This window comes from Macrotis lagotis, chromosome 1 (assembly GCF_037893015.1).
Source record: "Macrotis lagotis isolate mMagLag1 chromosome 1, bilby.v1.9.chrom.fasta, whole genome shotgun sequence".
NCBI classification, from domain to species: domain Eukaryota; kingdom Metazoa; phylum Chordata; class Mammalia; order Peramelemorphia; family Peramelidae; genus Macrotis; species Macrotis lagotis.
In genome coordinates this window covers 454,141,751-454,167,435 of record NC_133658.1, presented here as the reverse complement: position 1 = coordinate 454,167,435, position 25,685 = coordinate 454,141,751, and the positions used below count along the sequence as shown (strand labels likewise).

General features: G+C 34.8%; 1 pseudogene; it reads right to left on the bottom strand.

Moving 5' to 3' along the window:
• Positions 1-15,145: 15,145 nt before the first annotated feature.
• Positions 15,146-16,172, bottom strand: LOC141519274 (basigin pseudogene; annotated as a pseudogene).
• Positions 16,173-25,685: the final 9,513 nt, after the last annotated feature.

Below are 25,685 nucleotides of genomic sequence, written 5' to 3'. Positions count from 1 at the left end.
CTTGACAGCAGCAGACGTCCTGGCAGCTGTTAGCAAGTCAGCAGTGAGTATCCCAATCTGAAACAAAGTCTGAACCCTGGGAACCCTGGGACAAAAGACAGGATTGGGGGTGGGAACAAACCATTACTAAGTCAGAACCTGGAAATAAAGGAGGAAATAAACCCTTGCAAAGGCAAGGCCTGGTCTGCAAAGCAACATCTTGGCTGAGGAAAGACAAGGGTTCAGACCCTAGCCCCAGCAAAAAAAAAATAAACTTGGGTCTATATACCTACACCCCAGGATCAGAGTTGAAACAATAAAGATAAGCAAAAAAGCTAAAAGTGTTCACTACAGAGTACTACTTTACAGATAAAGAAATAACAATGTCATGTTGGAAGAAGAAATCAGTAAAAAATAACTCAGGGGAAGTCTCAAAAAAGGCTATGAAATGGACTCAAATATAAAAATTCATAGAAGAACTCAAAAAATATTTTAAAAGCCAAAGAAGAGGAGTGGCTAGGTGGTGCAATGGATAGAGCACGGACCCTGGAATCAGGAGTACTTGAGTTCAAATTCAGCCTCACACACTTAATAATTACCTAGCTGTGTGACCTTGGGCAAGTCACTTAACCCCATTGCCTTGTAAAAATCATGAAAAAAAGAAAGAATACACAGAATGGGAAGAGACCCTAGGATAAAATCTCCAAGGGCTGTTGTAGCCAAATTCCAGAACTCTCAAATAAAGGAGAAAATACTGCAAGCAGGAAAAGGAAACAATTTAAATACAAAGGAAACACAATCAGAATCACACAAGACCTATTAGTCTTAACATTGAAGGACTGGAGGACCTGGAATATCATATATAGGAGGGCAAAGGACCTTGGATTACAACCAAGAATCTACTTCCCTGAAAAATTCAACATACACTGTCAGAGAAAAGATAGATGCTCAATGAAATAAAGAACTTCCAAAATTTCTTGACACAAAGACCAGCATTGAATGATATAAAGATATAACACTTCTAACTCTTGAGAGTTTTACTTCTCTTAGAAATATTAAAGGGTTGAATATGATTGAAGAGATTGAATTTAGAAAATATGGGTATAGGTGGGTATTGCTTCTCCATTGAAGTGGTCCAAACTGACATCATTATGTTTGAGAAAAAAAAAGCCCTGATGAAAAAGTAGGGTTGTTAACTCTAAACTTAAGAGTTTCAGTATCCTTTGACCCACTTCAATTCTGCTGTGCTGACAAAGCTTAGCACTTTCTCTGATGAGGGATGATCCTTAGTCAATGTCTCCCTTAACTTACAACTATTTGTAAAGTGCTCAAATGAGACCTTCAGAAACTCCCAGTACTTAGAGCCCTTTAAGATTCTTATAATTAATTAAACCTGAGTTTGACTTTATCCATACTTCACTTAACAAGGGGTTAAGTATTCTGGGGGGGATGGGGGTAAGGTGTGGGAGAAAATAGATTTGAGGGGAGGGATACAAATAGTTCATGAAATGATTTGGCTTTAACTAATGTTTGACTCATAAGCATTGGGTGTCTTTGGAGGGTACTTGAAAAGGGGACAAAAATATGATTATAATTTGAGGTAATTCAAGACTACTAAAAAGTGAACTTCTTTTTTTTTTAGGTTTTTGCAAGGCAAATGGGGTTAAGTGGCTTGCCCAAGGCCACACAGCTAGGTAATTATTAAGTGTCTGAGCCCGGATTTGAACCCAGGTACTCCTGACTCCAAGGCCGGTGCTTCATCCACTGCGATACCTAGCCGCCCCAAAAGTGAACTTCTAATGAGACAGAAAAGGGGAGGGTATTTAGTGACTTTGAAGCAATGCTGCTTATCAAGCAATCAAACAATAAATTAATCTCTGATGGTATTTTGATAACAATGTGAGTTTATCAAGCAATCAATTAATCAAGTTGTGATTGATGATACCAGATTAATAGTACCTGCATGGTAAATAACACTAGGGAAAGGGACACAAAGATTTATAATTTTAGAGCCAAACAAGGAAGGTTGTGAACACTGAATAAATTATTCAATAGATTTGGTCCAGAGAAGGAATAAGATACTTTCCCACTTGGGTTTAAAAATATATCCTACTCTACAGGGAATGGGGGCAAGGGAAGGGAAAGATTAGGGACTAAAGGACTGATAAAAGGAAGGTGAAGGTGTAAGTGAAAATAAACTGAAAGTTAAACTTTAAAAGAAAAGGTAAAGGGGAAAGGAAGTAAACCTTTGTTGAGGAAGAATAAGAGGAAAAGAAAGAGAAAAAATTAAAGGCAAAAGATAGCATGGAGGGAAATACAAAATTCGAAATCTTAATTCTAAATGTGAATGGGATGAACTGTTCCATAAAACAAAAACAGCAGAATGGATTAAAAACAAGAATCTTACAATATGTTGTTTACTGGAAGCACATTTGAAGCAGAGAGATACACACAGGTTAAAGGCAAAAGGATGGGGCAAAATATACTATGCTTCAGTTGAAGTAAAATAATCAGGGATAGTTACCCTGATCTCAGATAAAGCAAAAGCAAAATCAATCTCATTAAAAGGGATAAGGAAGGAAACTGCATCTTTTTAAAAATTAATTTACTTATTTTTGAATTTTACAATTTTTCCCCAAATGTAGCTTCCCTCCCCACCACAGGAGGCAGTCTGTTAGTCTTTACATTGTTTCCATTCTGTACATTGATCTAAATTGAATTTGTTGAGAGAGAAATAATATACTTAAGAAAAAAATAAAATATGAGAGATAGCAAGATTACATAATAAGATAATGTGTTTTTTAAAAATTAAAGGTAGTCTTTGGTCTTTGTTCAAACTCCACTATTCTTTCTCTGGATACAGATGGTATTCTCCATCACAGATACCCCCAAATTGTCCCTGATTGTTGCACTTATGAAATGAGTAAATTCATTAAGGTTGATCATCAACCCCATGTTGCTGGTATGGTGTACAATATTCTTCTGGTTCTTCTCATCTCACTCAGCATCAGTTCATGCAAATTCCTCCAGTCTTCTCTGAATTCCCATCCCTCCTGGTTTTTAACAGAACAATAGTGTTCCATGATATACATATACCACAATTTGTTCAGCCATTCCTCAATTGATGGACATTCACTCAATTTCCAATTCTTTGCTACCACAAACAGGGCTGCTATGAATACTTTTTGTACAAGCGATGGCTTCACCCTTGGTCATGATCTCTTCAGGGTACAGACGCAGTAGTGGTATTGCTGGATCAAAGAGTATGCACGTTTTTATTGCTCTTTGGACATAATGCCAAATTGCTCTTCAGAAAGGCTGGATGAGTTCACAGCTCCACCAATAATGCATTAGGGTCTCAGATTTCCCACATCCCTTCCAACATTGATCCTTGTCCTTTCTGGTCATATTGGCCAGTCTGAGAGGTATGGTATGATACCTCAGAGAAGTTTTGATTTGCATTTTTCTAATAAGTAATGATTTAGAGCAATTTTTCACATGACTATGGATAGCTTTGATTTCCTCATCTGTAAATTGTCTCCACATATCCTTTGACCATTTATCAAGTGCAGAATGGCTTTTTTTAAAAAATAATTTTGACTCATTTCTCTGTATATTTTAGAAATGAGTCCTTTGTCAGAAATGCTAGTTGTAAAAATTGTTCCCCAATTTATTACTTTCTTTTGATCTTGGTTACAGTGTTTTTGTCTGTGGAAAGATTTTTAATTTAATGTAATCAAAATTACATAGTTTGATTTTAATGATGTTTTCCATCAATTCCTTGATTATAAATGAAACTGCACTTTTTTTAGCTTTTTTTTTTGCAAGGCAAACGGGGTTAAGTGACTTGCTCAAGACCACACAGCTAGGTAATTATTAAGTGTCTGAGGCTGGATTTGAACTCAGGTACTCCTGACTCCAGGGCCCATTCTCTATCCACTGCGCCACCTAGCTGCCCCCTGAAACTGCATTTTCTTAAAAGGCACCATAGGTAATGAACCTATGTCATTATTAAATATGTATGCACCTAGTGGTATGTCATTCAAATTCCTAGAGGAAAAGTTGAGTAAATTATAATGAGATATACATAACAAAACTCTAAGAATGGGGGACCTCAACCTCCTTTTCTCAGAACTAGATGAATCTATTAAAAAATAAAGAATTAGGAAGTTAAGAAGGTGAATGAAATCTTAGAAAACGTAGATATCATAGACCTCTGGAGAAAACTTAATGGAAAAGGAATATACTTTTTTTTAATAGGTACATGGCACTTATACCAAAATTGACCATGTACTAGGACATAAAAATTTCGTAATCAAATGCAGAAAGGCATGAATAATAAATACATATTTTTTCAGTCCATAATGCAATAAAAATACATGTAATAAAGGGTTATGGAAAGGGAAGTTAGGTTGTACAGTGGATAGAGCGCCAGGCCTGGAGTCAGGAGGATCTGAGTTCAAATGTGACCTCACACATTTAATTATTTCCTAGATGTGTGACCTTCAGCAAGTCACTTAACCCCATTGCTTTGCAAATCACCTCCACCCCTCAAAATAAAGATTCATGGAAAGAGAAACTAAAAACTAATTTGATACTAATTAACTTAATTTTAAATAATTAGTGGATCAAACAACAGATCACAGAAATAAACAATAATTATATCCAAGAACATGATAATGATGAGACATCATACCAAAATTTATGGGATACAGTCAAGGCAATTTTGAGGGGAAATAGGATATCTCTAAATGCTCAGATGAATAAAATAGAGATTGAGAAGATCAATGAATTGGATATGCAACTAAAAAATCTAGAAAAAAGAACAAATTAAAGGCCCTCAATTAAATGCCAAATTAGAAATTCAGAAAATCAAGGGAGAGTTTAATAAAATTGAAAGCAAGAAAATAAAATTAATCTTTGATTTTATGAAAAAGCCAATAAAATAGATAAACATTTGGTTAATCTGATTAAAAAAGAAAGAAAAGACAGCCAAATTACTGTTATCAAAAATGAAGAGGGTGAACTAGCCACTAGAGGAGGAAATTAAAGAGATAATTCAGAGCTACTTTGCCCAACTTTCTGCCAATAAATGTGATAACCTGAATGAAATGGATGAATATTTACAAAAATACAAACTGTCCAGATTAACAGAAGAGGAAATCACATACTTGAATAGCCTCATTTTAGAAAAAGAAATTCAAGAAACCTTTTAATCAAATGCAGAAAGGCATGAATAATAAATACATACTTCTCAGTCCATGAGTAAACTCCTTAAGTAAAAGTCCTCAAGTCCAGATGGATTTACAAATGAATTCTACCAAACATTTAAAGAAAATTACAAAAACTATTTAAAAAATAGGAATTCCTTATATGACACTAACATGGTGCTGATATCTAAGCCAGGAAGGATGAATACAGTAAAAGAAAATTATAGAACAACTTCTCTAATGAACATTGAAGCAAACCTCTTAAATAAAATTTTAGCACTGAGATTCGAGAAATTTATTACAAGGATAATACAGTATTATCAGGCAGGAATGCAGGGATGGTTCAATATTAGGACAACACAGCATATCAATATCAAAACCAACAGAAATCATATGATTTTCTCAATAGATGCTTAAAAAACCTTTGATCAAATACAACATCTATTCCTATTAAAAACACTAGAAAGGTTAGGAATAAATGGAATTTTCCTTAAAATAATAAATAACATCTATTTACCAACAACAAATATATGTAATGGGGATAAACTTGGAGCATTTCTAATAAGATCAGGGGTGAAACAAGGATGGCCATTTCACCATTGCTATTCAATATAGTTTTAGAAATGTTATCTCTAGCAATAAGAGAAGAAAAAGAAATTGAAAGAATGATAATTGACAATGAGGAAGCAAAGCTTTTATTCTTGGAGGTCATATGATGCTATACTTAGAAGTGATATGATAATATACTTTGAGAATTTGAGTAAATCATTGAAAAAAAGCTCCTTGATGTCAGATCTATGGAAAGGGAAGCAGTTTATGACCAAGAAAGAGATGGAGAGCGTCATTAAAACAAAATTAGATAATTTTGATTGCATTAAATTAAAAAAGCTTTTGCACAGTCAAAACCACTATAACCAATTTCAAAAGAAATGTAGTAAATTGGGAATTTAATGTTACAACTAGTTTTTCTGACAAAGGATTCATTTCTAGAACAGTAAGTCAAATTTTCAGAAAAAAACCCAAGCCATTCCCCAATTGACAAATGGTCAAAGAATATGCAAAGGCAATTTACAGTTGAGGAAATCAAAGCAATAGATAATCATATGAAAAATTGCTCTAAATCATTATTTATTAGAGAAATGCAAATTAAAGCATCTCAGAGGTACAACCTCATACCTCTCAGACTGGCCAATATGACCAGAAAGGACAATGATCAATGTTGGAAAGGATGTGGGAAATTTGGAACTCTAATACATTGTTGGTGGAGTTGTGAACTTATCCAGCTTTTCTGGAGAGCAATTTGGAATTACATCCAAAATACAACAAAAATGTGGATCCACTTTGAGCCAGCAATACCACTACTAGGTCTATACCCTAAAGAGATTATGAAAAAGGGTAAAAACATCACTTGTACAAAAATATTCATAGCAGCCCTATTTGTGGTGGCAAAGAATTGTAAATTAAGTGAATGTCCTTCAATTGGGGAATGGCTTAACAAACTGTGATATGTGTGTGTCATGGAACACTGTTGTTCTATTAGAAACCAGGAGGGATGGGAATTCAGGAAAGCATGGAAGGATTTGCATGAACTGATGCTGAGTGAGATGAGCAGAACCAGAAAAACATTGTACACCCTAATAGCAACATGGGGGAGATGATTAACCTTGATGAACTTGCTCATTCCATCAGTGTAACAATCAAGGACAATTTTGGACTCTGAGATGGAGAATATCATATGTATCCAGAGAAAGAATTGTGGAGTTTGAATTAACCATCATCTCATTATGTAATTTTGATGTTTCTTATGCTTCATTTTTCTTCCTTAAGGATATGATTTATCTCTTATCACATTCAACTTAGATCAATGTATAGCAGTGGAAACAATGTAAAGACTAACAGACTGCCTTCTGTGGGAGATGGAAGCAAGAATGGGGGAAAATTGTAAAAAAAATAAATGAATTGGAGAGTTCTATGGAAAAAAAACCTCCTTGAAACAATTAACAAATTCAGCAAATTTGCAGAATATATAATAAACCCACATAAGTCAACAGCATTTTTATATATGAATAGCAAAACACAAGAGCAACAGATAGAAAGAGAAATTCCATTTAAAGTAACTGTAGACAACATTAAATACTTGGGAATTTACCTCCCAAACCAAACCCAGAAACCATATGAACACAATTATAAAACACTTCTCACCGAAATAATTGGAAAAATATAAATTGTTAATGGTTAGGTCTAGCTAATATAATAAAAATGTCAATTCTACCTAAATTAAATTTCTTATTCAATGCCATACCAATCAAACTACCCAAGTAATTATTTTGTGGAACCAGAAAAAAATGGTAACAAAAATCATCTGGAGCAACAAAAGGTCAAGAATAACAAGGGAACTGATGAAAAAAATATAAAGGAAGGTGGCTTAGCTCTTAAATATCTAAAATTATACTATGAAGCAGCAGTCATAATAACTGCCTGGTACACATTAAAAACATAGTAATAGTTTAGGATAGGTTCAAAAGAAGCGTTAGTAAATGACTACAGTAATTTATTGTTTGACAAACCCAAAGACATTAGCTTCTGGGATAAGAACTCACTATCCCACAAAAATTATTGGGAAAACTAGAAAATAGTTTGTCAAGAACTAGGCATAGACTCACATCTAAAAACTTTTACCAAAATAAGATCAAAGTGGATACAGCATTAAACATAAAGGGTGACAACAAAGATTAACTAATAAACCAAGAATTATTCTATCTATCTGACCTATGGAAAGGGGATACATTTATGACTAAATGATAAATAGAGTACATTATCAACTGTAAAATAAGTGATTTTTACTACATTGAATAAAAAGATTTTGCTCAAATAAAATCAATACTGCCAAAATTAGAGGGAAAGGAGAAATCTGGGAAACAGTCTTCACAGCTGGAAGTTCTGATAAAGGTCTCATTTCTAAAATATATAAAGGGGCAGTTAGGTGGTGCAGTGGATAGAGCACCAACCCTGGAGTCAAATCCAGCCTCAGATACTAATTACCTAGCTGTGTGGCCTTGGGCAAGCCACTTAACCCCATTGCCTTTCAAAAAAAATCTTAAAATATGTAGAAAACTGTGTCAAATATATAAGGTTGCAAGTCATTCCCCAACTGATAAATGATTAAAGGAATATGAAGACAGTTTTCAAATGAAGAAATTTAAGTCCTAAATAATCAAATAAAAAAAATGATCCAAATCATTATTCATTAGTGCAAATTAAAAGAATTCCAAGTACTAAGATGACCAAAAGGGAAAATGGTCAATGTTGGAGTCATTGTGGGGAGATTGGGACATTACTACATTGCTGATGGAATTGTGTGAAGTGATTCAACCATTCTGGGGAGCATTATGGAACTATGCCCAAAGAATGCTAAAACTGATCATACCCGTTGACCTAGCAATTCTAATTCTAGACCTATACCCAGAAGAAATCATAAAAAAAATGGGAAAAGTCCCACGTTCTAAAATATTCACAGGAGTTCTTTTTTGTAGTGGCAAAGAATTAGAAATTGATGAAATTCCTATAAATTAAAGAAACTATAGGGGTGGCTAGGTGGCACAGTGAATAGAGCACTGGCCTTGGAGTCAGGAGTATCTGGGTTCAAATCCGACCTCAGACATTTAATAATTACCTAGCCATGTGGCCTTGGGCAAGCCACTTAACCCCATTGCTTTGAAAAATCGAAAAAAAATAAGCTATGGTACATAAATATTATGGATTACTATAGATCTATAAGAAACCATAAATAGACTTTAGAGAAACATGGAAAGAATTATAGGATCTGATGCTGAGCAAAGGGAGAAGAACCAAGAGAACTATGTATACATTACCAATAACATTGTGAGATGATCAACCCTGATGGATGTAGTTCCTCTCAGCAGTTCAGAGACCTAGGACAACCTTATAGCCCAGTTATGGACAGTGCTGTCCCCATCTGGAGGAAGAAAAATAAAAGAAAACAAAACAAAAATGAAAAAACTTCAGAATATGAGGAACAACGCATTCACTTTTTATCAAAATGTCTCACGTATTTCTTTCCCTTAATACTAATTCCTCATACCCCAAATGGCTAATGTGGAAACATTCTTAACACAAATATATATGTAGAATATTAACCTGACTGTTCATTGCTGAGGGGAGGGGGGGTTGGAAGGGAGGATGAAAGGAAATTTCATAACTTAGAAAAATGCATCAGCATATGGTTGAAGTTAAAAAAATTTCATAACATGTATTTGGAAAAGTAAAACAACAATAAAAAAATAAGTCCATTGGAGATATTGTTTCACTATTTTTTTCCAACAGTTTCTATTTCTAGCTGTATTTACCTCCAACTAGGTGACACAGTGGAAAGAACAATGGCCTTGAAATCAAGAGGGTAGGAGTTCAAGTTTGACTGCAGACTCTTGCCATTAACTCACAGTATGACCATGAGGAAGTCACTTAACCCTGATTGCCTCACATCTAAGGACATCTCCAGTTATTCTGATTCATATCTGACCACTGGACACAGTTGACTTTGATGGAGAGAATAAGTTGAAGACTAGGCACAGCCCTTAACCCCCCCCAAGCCCCCAACTCAAATCCAATTCATGTGCTTGTCATGGCATCTCCTCCCTGATGTTGTCTTCTCCAAGAATGAAGAAAAAAATCATTCCCCCCTCCCCTCATTCTTTCTATTCTCTCTCCACTTTCATTCTGACCCTGCTCAAAAGTGTGTTGTATCTGATGAACCTCTCCCATGGGCTCCCCTTTCTTCTATCATTTAATCCCCCCCTCCCTCTGTGTATTTCTCACATTCCCTTCATCTCCTATTTTCCTATAGAGTAAGATAGATTTCTATACCTAATTGAGTGTGCATGTTATTCCCTGTCTGAGCCACTTCTGATGAGAGTAAAGCTCACTCACTCCCTCTCACCTTTCCCCTTTTCCAGTCCACTGAAAAAGTTTTTTCTTGCCCCTTTTATGTGATTTAACTTACTGCATTCTACTTCTCCATTCCCTTTCTCCCAGTACATTTGTTTCTCTCCCATTAAATCCATCTTTTTATTATTTTGCACCTTCAAATTCACCTCTCTCCTGTGCCTTGTCTATATATGCTCCTTATAACTGCCCTAATAAATGAGAAGGTTCATATGAGTTATCAGTATCATTGTCCCATCCAGGAATACAAGCAGTTCAACATCATTAAGTCCCTCATGATTTGCTTCTCTGTGCTTCAACTGAGTCCTGTCCTTGAAGATCAGACTTGCTGTTTATCTCTGGATGTTTCATCAAAAAAGTTTGAATATCCCCCTTTACCTTGAATTACCATCTTTCCCCCTGAAAGAATATGTTTAATTTGTCTGGATAGTAGATTTTTGGTTGTAATCCAAGTTCTTTTGTCTTCCAGAGAATCATATTCCAAATCCTAGGAAGCCTTAATGTGGAAGCTACTAAATCTTGTGCTATCCTGACTTTAGTTCCATGATATTTGAATTATTTCTTTCTGTTGCTTGAAATATTTTCTCCTTGCCTTGGAATTTCTGAAATTTGGCTATAATTTTCCTGGCACTTTTCATTTGGGTTCTTTTTTCAGAAGGTGACTGATGGATTCTTTCAATTTCTATTTTATCCTCTGCTTCTAGGACATCAGGGCATATTTTTATGGATTATTTCTTGAAAAAGACATATATGTTATTTTTTTTGGTCATGACTTTCATGTGATCCAATAATTTTTAAATTATCTCTCTGGATCTGTTTTTACAAGTCAGTTGTCTTTCTAATGAGATATTTCACATTTTCTTCTAGTTTTTCATTATTTTGATTTTGTTATTTTTTTATTTCTCACAAAGTTATCAGCTTCCATTAACTCTATTCTACATTTAAAGTAATTCTTTTCTTCAGAGAGCTTTTGCATCTCCTTTTCCATCTGGCAAATTTTGCTTTTTAAGGCATTCTCCTCATGGGCCTTTTGGACTGCTTATTTCATTTGACTCAAACTGGCTTTTAAGATGTTATTTTCTTCAATATTTTTTGGTATCTCATTCACCAAGCTGCTGATTTGGTTTTCATAACTTTGCTGCCTCACTCTTCATTTCTCTTCCCAACATTTCCTCTATTTTCTAACTTGATTTTTAAAATCATTTTTGAGCTTTTTCATAGTATGAGATAAATTCATATTTTTCTTGGAGCTTTTTGATGTAAGAACATTGACTTTGTTATCTTCTGAGTATGTATTTTGATCCTCCAAAGGGCCAAAGTATTTGTCTGTGCTCAGATTTTGTTTTCTTCTATTGTTTACCCTTTCCTCAGACTTAATTTGAACTCTTATTAAGGTGGTGCTCTGCTTCCAGGATAGAGGACACATTGCATCTGAGTATGGGCAAGTATGGGCAAAACTTCTCAGGTATAGCAACGAAATCTTTGCAATCTCCCCCAGTCTCCTTACCATCTATGGGTTGAGTGGTCTGGAAATTGCTGCTGGGTGTCTTCCTGTCAAGTGGCCCCCCAGGCCTGCTCCTGTTCTCCTAGGGTCAGGTATGCACCAAGGCCTGTACTTGACCAAGATTCACTTTCACTCTGTACAGCAGTGTTTTACTGCTATTTCTTCCAAGTTGTCCTTGGCAATCTCTGGGCTGAGAGGTCTGGTTTCAGTTTAAAGAACAACTTAAAGAACAATTAATTCCAACACTACCTAAACTATTTGAAAAAGCTGGCAAGGGAGTCCTGTAAAATTCCCTTTATGATCACTAACCTGGACCTAGGTGCCCCATGGCCTGTTCCTGGATGACTGCTGGTACATACCAGTCCAGGCTGCACTAATGGCCCTTTCTAACCCCAATGTAACAGATCCTTCCCTTGGATCTTGCACATTGTCTTAGGCTGGAAAATTGTTTCAGTCTTTTCATAGGTTATGCTACTCTAGAATTTGATTAGAGCCATTATTTAAAGGTATTTGGAATGGTTGGGGGACAGCTTATAGGAGACCTTGCTTTTACTGTGCCATCTTGATTCCACCCCTCAAAATATACATTTTTTTCTCACAAGTAGATGACACCTACATTAAAAAAGACCATGAATTAAAGTTTAACAACCCCTCAATCAAATGCTGAAAGTCAGAAATATTTAAATGCATCTTTTTTTAGCTCATAATGAAATTAAATAAAGGGCCATGGAAAATTAAAGTAAGAACTTATTGTAACTAAATAATCTCATCCTAATGAATTAGTGGATTGAACAGCAAATCATAGAAACAATCCCTAATTTCATATAAAAATGTTAATAATGAGACAATAAACCAAATCTTATGGAATGCAGCCAAAGCAGCCCTTAAGGGAACTTACATTAATAATATAATGAAAGAAGAGGTCAATGAATTGGGCATGCAAATAAATAAATTTGAAAAGAGTAAATCTAAATCCACATTTAAATATCAAGTTAGAAATTCTAAAAATCAAAGGAGAGATTAATAAAATTCAAGGTAAGGAACCTAATTGAGCTAAAAATTAACTAAGAACTGAGTTAAAAAAAAACCAAGAAAACAAACCTTTAGTTACTTTTATTTAATAAAAGAAGAAAGCCAAATTAATAGTATCAAAAAAGGATAAACCCATCACCAAAGAAAACAAAACCAACAATTAGGGACTATTGGTTTGTTTATGCCAATAAATCTGACAATCTAGATGAAAGGGTGAATATTTACAAAAATAATAATTTCCCCAAAAGAAATTAAACAAGTAATTAACATATCCCTAAAAAAATAATAGGGCTTGATAGATATTCAAGTGAACTCTACCAAACATTTACAGAACAATTAATTTCAACAGTACCTAAGCTATTTGAAAAAGTTGGCAAAGGAGTCCTGTCAAATTCCCTTTATGGCACAAATGCCATGCTGAAACCTATACTAAATGAAAACAAAGAAAGGGAACTATAGAACACTTTTCATAATGATTATTCCTAAAAAAATTTTAGAAAGTATTAGCAAGCAAAATAATCCAATTTACCAAGAGAACAATATATTATGACCACATGGGATTTATACCAGGATTGAGGGTATAGGAAAACTATCAGCATAATTGACCATATCAATAACAAAGTCTTTTATTTATTGGTAGGAAACATCTTGTTGACAATTCAGAGCTTAAAAAAATTATACACACGAACACATATACATATATATATATGTATATGTATATACATATATATATATATATGTATATATATATATATATAAAGACTGCCACCCTGAGGGGCAGGAGGACACAGAAGCACCCCCATCTTCTTAAAGGACCCCTGCAAATTTCTTTGTACCCCTAGCTCCAACACAGTCAAAAACAAAATCTTATAATTATCTTAATAGATTCAGAAAAAGTTTGCGTCAAAAAAAAGCATAGGAATAAATGAAGATTTCATTAAAATGAAAATTTGCTTGTTTGGTTCTTAGTCTTACTTATTGAAGAAGACCAAAATGACATCACTGTGCTTGAAATAAATTACTGTGATAATAATTACTGTGTAATACTATGACTGATCAGACCAATAAGACCTTGGAATGCTCTACTCACAAGTTGGGCACAAATAATCCAGGTGAACTCATGAGGTAGGTATATTTTTGTGTCTCAACTGAACTGTGAAATCCCTACCTGCTGCTCAGACCAGGGTTTGATAAGCAGACAATATTTTAGGGCACCTTTTCTAGCCCCTTCCTCACATCAGTGAGCAGTGTGATCCTTAAAAGGACTTCTCAGTCACCCAGGGGATTGCTAAATCTCACTGCTGCTTTCTGTGGGGAAATGACCCTATGGCTTGAGCCACTTGTATGCAGGGTTGTGACTATAGGTCCAGTGTATCCATACCTGTTGCTTTGTCACTTGTCTGTCATCACAGGATTTTTTTAAAATGGAAAATGTCTTTATTGATGAAATGTTAACAGGCAGGGTTTCTCAAAATACAAGGGACCACCAGCAATCAGCAGACCTCCCATGTACTGATGTCACCCAGTTCCTGGGGCACAGAGGGATGAGGAGCCATCATTTCAAGTGGAATAGGTTTTTTTTTGCTGCGGGTTCTGTGCACATTATATGCAAATCTAGTCTACACAAACAGAACAGTCCTGTCACCTACCGCCTGTTTGGTGCCACTGAGCTAATGATATGACAATGGTACTAATCAGTCTGTGTAGCTCGTCATCACCACAATCACCTTTGTTGGATTTCAGATTCCATTTCTTCCATGGTCTAGCTGGAAGATGGCATTTTGGAAGGAAAGGCTGTGAAGGCTTGGAATATGCAATGAATGGGACGATGCCCCTATCTGTTAAGCTGGGGGGTGTGGGTGACCCCTCAGGGTGTGGGCACACTGCCAGTGAGAACATTCAGGGAACATGAGAGGGGTCTTTGCAGCTGCTTGCCTGCCTCTTGTTCTTAACCACAGAGGTTGGATCATGTCATACAGAAAAGGTTATTTGGAACAGCTAAGAAAGGCAAGGAACAAGGAATACTTGTGACTTTCACTTTTGGACAGGCAGTTGGCAGGACTGATTTTTTTAAAGCCACTTCATTGGAATAGTTGGGCAGAAGATTATCTTCGACCCACTGGACTCTCCCCCAGACAACATAATAGTACACACTCTCCCCTTTTAGAACATAGGGCCAGCTGCTGTGGAATCTTCTCCCTTATGGGCAACCGGCCTCTAAAAAGAGAAAGCTCTTGTCCTGCCAAGAAAACACTCTCCCCAATTCTGTGACGCACCACCCAGAACAAGGGTACAGAAATCTAGACAAGGACAGGCACGTAGATCGTGAAATCTATTACCCCACATCCCCAGGGTCTGAGGCCAGAGATCAGACTGACTGGTGGACAAGGGACAAAAATTTACATATAGAGAAAACAAAAGCAAACAAAAAATCAAAAAAACATAAAAAAAACACCCTCCAACAATTTTCAAAAGTACTTGAATTTACAATTTAGTTTGCTAAAATTTGGTGAAGACAATTTGGATTTTGCAAGGTACTTTAGGAATTTACTCCATGCTACATTGTAAAGAAATATACAGACACACAGACATACACACACACAGACACACACATATCCATCCAGGTGAGAGCTTCATCAGAAGTCACCTTCTTTGCTCAATTGGCATTTCTCTGACGAACATTTTGTCTATCTTTGTCATTCTGAGACAAGCTGCTTTTCAGTGGGGGCAGATCCACCATCCTCATCACGTGGGGGTTCAGCTTCTGTGATTTCATCAGGCTTTCTCTTCTTCTCATAGATGAAGATGACAGTGACAAGGATCAGCACCTCTGCCATGATGCCTAGGAAGGGCCAGAGCGCAGCCAGGCGGCTACAGACTTTCAAGGTGATTACAGCAGAATCAGAGCCCTTAGAGTTGGTGCCGTTGCAGATGTATTTTCCAGGATCCGTCTCTAAATCCGCAGCTTGAATGTGCAGCTCTGTTTTTTCAGGGGTCTCAATTATGATGATCCTCCCTTCACTACCATTTAAAATGTTCCTATAACTTCTAGGTTCGGATAGTTTAGAACAATTCCAATGATCGACAGGAGGATATGAGCTATTCTCACATGCAAGAACTATCGTGTCTCCGTCATTCCCATGTTCAGACTTCCTGCTCACCACAATCTTTGGGGGCCCTTTGACTTGTACGTCAGCCTTTCCAACAACTTCTGGAAGAAAGACACACTGATATTCCCCGGTTTTGTCATCTGACATAACCTCATATCATATTTCTGGACTACTCGACGAATCCTCTTGCAACACCTTGTCACCCTTCAGCCAACGATGACCCTGAATTTGTGTTGAATTTCGATTCAATTTATAGGTCAGGAGTGTTTTATGGTCAGAAACATCTATGACCATCCAAATTTTGCTTCCCGTGGTGGAGGCGGCCGGAACGGAGAGCAGCACGGCTGCCAGCAGCCACAGCAGTGGGGCCCCCATGGCGGCGGCGGAGCAGCGGCTGGCATTCCCTCTCCCATCACAGGATTTTGAAGAATGGTTATGAGTGATGTCTTGTTGCATGAATAAATTGGATCTAAGTGATGTAGAGCTGCATGAAGTCGTTTGCCTCATTCTCTCTTCCAAAGCCGTCATGATGCAGCATAGCAAGACAGTCAGGACAACTGGTGATGGCTTTAAATGCAGTGGATGACCTTGGTGTCTTTGATGTCTAACCAAGCTCTAAGTGCTCCACAGAACCTGCTTCAGATGATTTCTTGACTGATGGAATAAATTGTTCTCTTCCACCCATTCCACCAGTGGGATTCCACCAGTATCATGCTGAAACCACAAGAAAGCATTATTTGTTGTTTTATTCCTTAAATTTTTAATTTTTTTAATTTCACAATTTTCCCTCCAACCTTGCTTCCCTCCCACACCCCCCACAGAAGGCAGTCTGATAGTCTTTACATTGTTTTCATACTACACAATGATCAAAACTGAATGTGCTGAGAGAAAAATCATATTGTTATGGAAAAAAATAAAAGAGATAGCAAAATTACATAATACATAACTTTTTTTATATTAAGGTAATAGTCTTTGTCTTTGTTTAAACTCCACAATTCTTTCTTTGGATACAGATGGTATTCTCCATCACAGATAACCTAAAATTGTCCCTGATTTTTGCACTTATGAAATGAGTAAGTCCATTAAGGTTGATTATCAACCCCATGTTGCTGTTATAGTGTACAATGCTCTTCTGCTTCTGCTCATCTCACTCAGCATCAATTCATGCTTCCTTGAATTCCCATCCCTCCTGATTTCTAATAGAACAATAGTGTTCCATAACTTAGATATATACCACAATTTGTTCAGTCATTCCACAATTGATGCATATTCACTCAATTTCCAATTCTTTGCCACCATAAATGGAGTTGCTGTACAAGTGATATTTTCACCCTTTTTCGTAATCTCTTCAGGGTATATAGCCAGTAGTGGTACTGCTGGATCAAAGGGTATGCCCATTTTTATTGCCCTTTGGGTGTAATTACAAATTGTTCTCCAGAAAGAATGGATGAGTTCACAGCTCCACCAACAATGTATTAGTGTCCCAAATTTCCCACATCCCTTCCAACATTGGATCATTGTTCTTTCTGGTCATATTGGCCAATCTGAGAGGTGTGAGTTGGTAGCTCAGAGATCTTTAATTTGCATTTCTCTAATCAGTAATGGCAAACATTATTTGTAACAGGAATAAGCTCGAAGTCTTCTTAATATGATGTTGGGATATAGTCTGGATGCCCATTATCATCATTGTTATTCAATATTGTATTAATAATCCCAGTTTACAACAATGAGAAGAAAAAGCAAGTAAATAGAATTGTAATGAGGAAAGAAAGCTATCACCATTTTCAGATGATAAGATAGTATACTTTGAGAATTCTAGAGATCAAATTACTTGAAATAATTAACCATTTTAGACAAGATACAAGATACAAAACAAACCCGCATAAATCATCAATATTTTTATATATTACTAACAATTTACAACAGCAAGAAATAGACATTGCTTTTAAAGTAATTATAAACAATATTGAATACCTGTAAATCTTCCTGTCAAGACAAACCCAAGAATTATATAAACAAATGACAAAACATGTCTCAAATCAGTAAGATTAAATCTATTCAGTTAAAGAAATATTGATTGCTTATGCATAGACAGTCAATATAATAAAAACAACAATTCTGCCTGAATTAATCTACCTATTCTGTACTATACTATGCAAATTACTGAAATTATTTCATAGAACTAGAAAAACAATCACAAAATTCATCTTGAAAAACAAGGGAATCAGTGAAAAAATAGAAAGAAAGTTGACCTAGCAATACCAATTCTCAAAATATATTACAAACAGTAATAATCAAAACTACCTGGTACAGCCTAAGGAATAGAGTATGGATAGTTTAGATACATTGATTAGAATAGTAGAATAGTTTAGATACATAATACATGGAACTAAATGACCATAGTAATCTAATATTTGATAATATTTGATAAATTTTGAAAAATTTGATAAAATACAGGTCCTGGGGACCAAAACTCCTTGGAAAGTGGAAAACAATGACAAAACAAGATATAGATCAACATCACTCATTGTATGTTAACTTAAAGTCAAAATGGATGCATAATATATACAAAAAGGGTGATATAAGCAAATGAGGATAATATGGATTAATTTGTCAGATTTATGGAGAAGAGAAGAATTTTGGACCAAACAAGATATAGAGAGCATTATAAAATGTCAAATAGATAATTTCATTATATAAAATTTTAAAGTTACTGAAACAAAGCCAATGCAACCAAAAATATAACAAAAGAAGAAAACTGTGAAACAATTTTTATAGCTGGTAATCTGAAAAAAAAGACTTCATTTCTTAAATATACAGAAAGCAGAAACTATTTTTATGAAAAGATGTCATTCCTCAATTGATAAAGGATTAAAAGATATTAATAGGCAATTTTCAGATGAAGAAATCAAAGCTGTGTACAGTCATACAAAAATGGTTTCAATTACTATTGATTAGAGAAATGTAAATTAAAACAATATCTCATGTCTACCAGACTGGCTTATATGAGATAAAAATTGGAACATTAACACATTGTTGATGAAATCATGAACTGATTCCAACCATTCTGAAAAACAATTTGGAACTCCATGCAAATGGTCATAAAACTGTGCATACTCTTTGATACAGTGATGGCAGGATTAAGTCTGTAATTCAAAGAGATTTTTAAAAGAGAAAAGAACCAATTTGTACATTAATATTGATAGTAACTCTTTTTGTGTAGCCAAAACTTGAAAAAATGCCCATAATTAAGCAATGGCTAAACAAGTAGTAATATAAGACTGTAATAAAATGTTTTTGTGATATAGAAAAGTATAATTTCAGAAAAAACTCATAAAGACTTGATGAGATAATGCAGTATATGACTGTAATAAAATGTTTTTGTGATATAGAAAAGTATGATAATTTCAGAAAAAATCCATAATGACTTAATGAGCAGAATTAGGAGTTTATTATGCACAATATTGCATGATGAAGAGCTATGTCAATAGCTAAGTGAATGACTTACTTATTATGTGCAACACAATGACCTAAGATTATCTCAAATGACTTTTTTATGAAAAAATGCTGTCTACCTATAGAAAAAGAACTGGTATTCGACTATAGACCAAAGCATACTATTTTTCATCTTCTTCCCTCCTTTACTTCTTTCCTTTCCTCCTTGGTTCCTGCTCTCCCATCCTCCCTCTCCTTTCTTCCTTCCTCTCTTTTTTGTTTTGTTCAATTCTTGTTTCACCAGATCACACATATATAACCTATATAAGATTGTTCACCATCTCAGAGAGATGGGAAGAGAAGGATGGAGCGATAGAATTTCAAAATTAAAAGCAAAACAATAGGGGCGGCTAGGTGGCGTAGTGGATAAAGCACCAGCCTTGGAGTCAGGAGTACCTGGGTTCAAATCCTGTCTCAGACACTTAAAAATAATTACCTAGCTGTGTGGTCTTGGGCAAGCCACTTAACCCCATTTGCCTTGCAAAAAAAAAAAAACCCTTAAAAAAACCCAACAAAACAATAAACATAAAATTGTTTTCACATGTAATATAAGAACACTAAAATATTATTATTAATAAAATATAGAAAATACTTGTCCTAAAAATGTTAATATTTGGGTTTATCAAACACTGAAATATTATGGTCATTTTAATAAGCATGTTTAATGTTCCTGATCTTTTCCACTGATATACCACTCTATTTTTAAGGCAGTAGAAGGATGATTATTGCTTTGTAATATAGTTTAGGAACTAGTATTGCTAAGGTAATTTTCCTCCTACTTTTTCATTGATTCCTTTGATATTCTTGACCTTTTATTTTTCCAGATGGATTTTGTTATTATTTTTCTAGTTCTAAAATACCTTTTGTAATTTGGAATGGTACTGTATAAGTAAATTAAAATAAGCAAATTGCCATTTTTCTTATATTGGCTCAGCCTACCCACGAACAATTAAAGTATTTTCCAGTTCTTTAAATATGACTTGATTTGTGTAAAAAGTGTTCTATATGTAATCTTATACTTCCTTGGTTTGTTTTGACAGAACGAGTCCCATTGTCTCCTGTTATTTTAATCTTTTATTCTGTATCTTCCTGCCAGACTTTCTTTGTAATATTGTGAGTGTGTACCTGTGAGTATGTCAGTACTGATAATTTATGTGGGGTTATTTTACTTCTTGAAATTTAGGTGAAGTTAATTGTTTCAACTAATTTTTTAGTTGATTCTTTAAATGTCATCATTATCATCTGCAAAGTGTGACTCTTGTTTCCACATTACCTACCTACTCTTATTCTTTCACTTTCTTTTTCTTCTCTTACTGTTATACAGTAATATATATATATATATATATATATATATATATATATATATATATATATGCATATTTGCAAGGCAATGGGGTTAAGTGGCTTGCCCAAGGCCACAAAGCTAGGGAATTATTAAGTGTCTGAGGCCAGATTTGAATTCAGGTACTCCTGACTCCCGGGCTGGTGCTCTATCCACTGTGCCACCTAGCTGTCCCATACAGCAATATTTTTAATATAATTTTGAATAATAATGAACCTCCTGACTTCAAACTCTGGTCCTATTGAGGAGCTTATCTCTGTCATAGATAATTCTTGCTGATTGTTTCAGATAGATTGTACTTTTTATTTTAGGAAAAATCTTTATTTCCATACTTTATTTATTCCTATATTATTCCTATCTTTAAACATAGGAATATTCCTATAATTATTCCTATGTTTAAATAGGAATGAATAGTATAAATGACTAATATGGAAATACATTAAACAGGATTGTACATATTTTACCTATATCAGATGACTTCTTGTCATAGGGAGGAGGGAGGAAAGAGAAGAAGAAATAAAAATTTGAAACTCAAAATCTTACAAAAATGAATGTTAAAAACTACTTTTACATACTACTGGAAAAAATAGAGTACCATAATTGCTAAAAAAGGAATGAATGCTGTATTCTGTCCAATAATTTGTCTGAATTTGTTGAGATAAACATAATTTTTGTTGATTTTGTTTTTGATATGGTCAATCAAGTGGACAGTTTTCTTAATGTAGAATGAGTCCTGCATTCCTGGTATAAATCTGAACTATCTTAGTGCATTATCCTGGGGATATATTGCTATAGTCTCCTAGCTAGTATCATATTGCATCACTATTATGTCACAATTCATTGGGTAAATTGGTCTATAGTTTTGATTCTCTATTTTTGCTCTCAGTGATTTACATATCAGCACCATATTTGTGACATAAAAGCAATATGGTACAACCCCTTTTTTGCCAGTTTTCTAAAATATTATTAAAAAGTACTATAATCAATTTAAAAATGGTCAAATTCATTTGTGATTCAGCCCAGTCTTGGAGATTTTTTCCTTATGAAATCATTTCTGGCCTGTTCAATTTCTTTTTTCTAAAATAGAATTGTGTTTTGCTTTTTTTTCCATAAATCTGGAAAATTTATATTTTTTTCAGATATTCATGCATTTCACTTAGAATTTTAGATATATTGGCATACAATTGGGTTAAATAGCTCCTAATAACTCCTTTAATTTCATTTTTTTAGGTTTTTTTTTGCTAGGCAAATGGGGTTAAGTGGCTTGCCCAAGGGACATTTTTAGATGTCTCAAATATTTTATGATTTTCCCCCAGTCACATAGATACTAAGTGTTTTGGACAGAACTTGAGCTCATTTCTTGACTTCAGTTTCTTTCTTTTCTTTTTTTTTTTTTTAGGTTTTTTTGCAAGGCAAATGGGGTTAAGTGGCTTGCCCAAGGCCACACAGCTAGGTAATTATTAAGTGTCTGAGCCCGGATTTGAACCTAGGTACTCCTGACTCCAAGGCCGGTGCTTCATCCACTATGCCACCTAGCTGCCCCCCTTTAATTTCATTTTTATGGTGGCAAATTCACCTTTTCATTTTTTGATACTGGTAATTTGTTTTCCTTCTTTATCTTTTTTAATCAAATAAACCAGGGGTTTCTTTAGCTTATCAGTTTCATGAAATTAGCTCTTAATTTCATTTATTGGTTTAATTTTCTACTTCTACTTTTATTCATCTCTATTTTGATTTTTATCATATTTTTCATTTAATCTTCAATTGGAGATTTTTAATTTATTTTTTCTATTTTTTAAAAAAATTGCAGTCCAATGAATTGATCTTCAATTTTTCTATTTTTATTGATGTATTTAGAGATCTAAATTTTCTTTTAGGTATTGCTTTGACTTCATTCCACAAATTCTGTTATGTTGTCTCATTGTTCTCTTTTAGGAAATTATTGTTTTTAAAATTTATTCTTTGATGATTATTTTATTTCCAATTAAGTTTTAATATATGGGTGCATGGGCTTCTATAGAATATAATTTTTTATTGCATCATGGGCTGGAAAGGATGTATTTAATATTTCTGCTTTTTTGAATTCTTCTTTCAGTTTTTTATACACTAATACATAGTCAGTTTTTGAGGTATCATGTACATTGGTGGAAAATGCAAACTTCTTTCTACCCATATTAAAATTTCTCCAGAGTTCTATCATAAGTAACTTTTTATTATTTTTTATTTTTTTCTTGGAGAAAGATTTTATTTATTTTGATTTTTTGCAATTTTTCCCCCCATTCTTGCTTCCCCCCCCCGAAGGCATTCTGTTAGTATTTACATTGGTTCTTTGTTATACATTGATCTCAGTTGAATGTGATGACAGAGAAATCATAACCTTAAGGAAGAAAAATAAAGTAGGAGATAGTAAAATCACATAATAATATAACACTTTCTCCCCTAATTTGATGATAATAGTCTTTGGTCTTTGTTCAGAGTCCATAATTCTTTCTTTGGATACAGATAGTATTGTCTATTGCAGATAGCTCAAAATTGTCCCTGGCTGTTGCACTAAAGGGATGAGCAAGTCCATCAGGGTTGATCATCACTCCCATGTTGCTGTTAGGATGTATACAATGTTTTTCTGGTTCTGCTCATCTTGCTCAGCATCAGTTCATGCAAATCTTTCCAGGCTTCCCTGAATTCCCATCCCTCCTGGTTTCTAATTGACTAGTGTTCTATGACATTATGTGAACCATTCTTGAAAGAATCTTGTAATTGTTGCCCAGGTATTATAAAATCCTCTCTGTGACAGGTTATATATCTGCTGCAATTGATTCTCACAGGGGTGGAGGAGGGGTCACCTGAGATAGTCATAGTAAAATACTGACCTGGAGCTGGCACATGCAGGGGCTACTACTACTGTCCTCATCCAAGTTAAAGGGGTATCATAAGTAACTTTTAAAGTCATTTCCTTTAATTCTTTCTTGTTTATTTTATGGGTACATATGTCTAGTACTAAGCAGAGAAAGTTGAGGTCCCAAACTAGTATTTTTCCTATGGTTTCTCTCTTTATCTTATTTTACTTTTTTAAAAATAGAATATGAATCTACATGATTTGGTACAAATTTATTTAAATTTCAAAATTTGTTTTGCTTCTGACTACTGCATAATTTATGTTCCCATCTATTATTTCACTCCATCATCCCTTTTCCTGTTTCCACTTACATTCCTCTTGGGTATGAGAGATTTTTATACCCAGCTGGATAAGTATATTATTTCCATTTTGAACCAATTTTGTTAAGAGTAAAATTTGAGTGTTATATGCCACTATCCCATTTCTGCTTCCTTGTATTCCTTGAACAACTTAATGTGAGATAATTTTTCCCATTCTTTTTTCTCCTTTTTTCTTTCTCCTGGTATATTTCTTTTTATCACTCCTTAATTTATTTGTTTTAAAATCATCCTCTCATAGTTATCTCACATTCAGTCTCTATGACTATGTAGTTTCCTCTGAACTGCAGCATCAGGAGCTATTAAGTATCATTTTTTCCATAAAGTAACGTAAGCAATTTAACTTTATTAAATCTATTATTAGTTTTCTTTTATGTTTACCGTGTTATATTTTTCTTAAGTTCTGTATTTGAAAATCAGCTTTTTACTTTCCTGGATGGAACCAAGAAGGTGGTATGATATTAGGAAACTCCTGGAACTTTTCTTTTTTTTTTTTCCAAATGGGGTTAAGTGGCTTGCCAAGGCCACACAGCTAGGTAATTATTAAGTGTCTGAGGTCAGATTTGAACTCAGGTACTCCTGACTCCAGGGCCAGTGTTCTATTCACTGTGCCACCTAGCCGTCCCTGTGTGAATTTTTTTTGAAGAAAGATTTTATTTATTTTGAATTATACAATTTTCCCCCTAATCTCACTTCCCTCCATCTGCCCCCCACAGAAGGTAGTCTGTCAGTCTTTATATTGTTTTCATGGTATACATTGATCTAAGCTCAATGAGATGAGAGAGGAATCATATCCTTAAGGAAGATAAATAAAGTAAAAGAGATAGCAAAATTACATAATGAGATAATTTTTTAAAATTAAAGGCAACAGTTTTTGGTCTTTGTTCAAACTCCACAATTATTTCTCTGGATACAGATGGTATTCACCATTGCAGAGAGCCCCAAACTGTCCCTGATATTTGCATTGATGGAATGAGCAAGTCTGATCATCACCCTCATGTTGCTGTTAGGGTGTACAATGTTCTTCTGGTTCTGCTCATCTCACTCAACATCAGTTCCTGAAAAGCCTTCCATGCTTCCCTGAATTCCTATCCCTCCTGGTTTCTTTTTGGTTTTTTTAAGGTTTTTTTTTTTTGCAAGGCAGATGGGGTTATGTGGCTTGCCCAAGGCCACACAGCTAGGTAATTATTAAGTGTCTGAGACTGGATTTGAACCCTGACTCCAGGGCCAGTGCTTTATCCACTATGCCACCTAGCCACCCCTTCCTGGTTTCTAATAGAACAATAGCCATTCCCCAATTGATAGACATTCACTCAATTTCCAGTTCTTTGCCACCACAAATAGGGCTGTATTGAATATTTTTGTACAAGTGATGTTTTTGCCCTTTTCCATAATCTCCTCAGTTAATAGACCCAGTAGTTGTACTGCTGGATCAAAAGGTATGCACATTTTTTTTGGGGGGGGCATAATTCCTTATTGCTCTCCACAAAGGTTGGATGAATTCACAGCTCCACCAACAATGCATTAGTGTCCCAGATTTCCCTCATCCCTTCCAATATTGATCATTGTCCTTTCTGGTCATATTGGCCAGTCTGAAAAGTGTGAGGTGCTACCTCAGGGATGCTTTCATTTGCATTTTTCTTATAAGTAATGATTTAGAGCAATTTTTCATATAACTATGGATCACTTTGATTTCCTCAAATGTAAATTGCTTTTGCACATCCTTTGAACATTTGTCAATTGGGCAATGACTTGTTTTATTTAATTTGACTAAATTCTCTGTATATTTTGGAAATCAATCCTTTGACAGAAATACTAGTTGTAAAAATTGTTTCTCA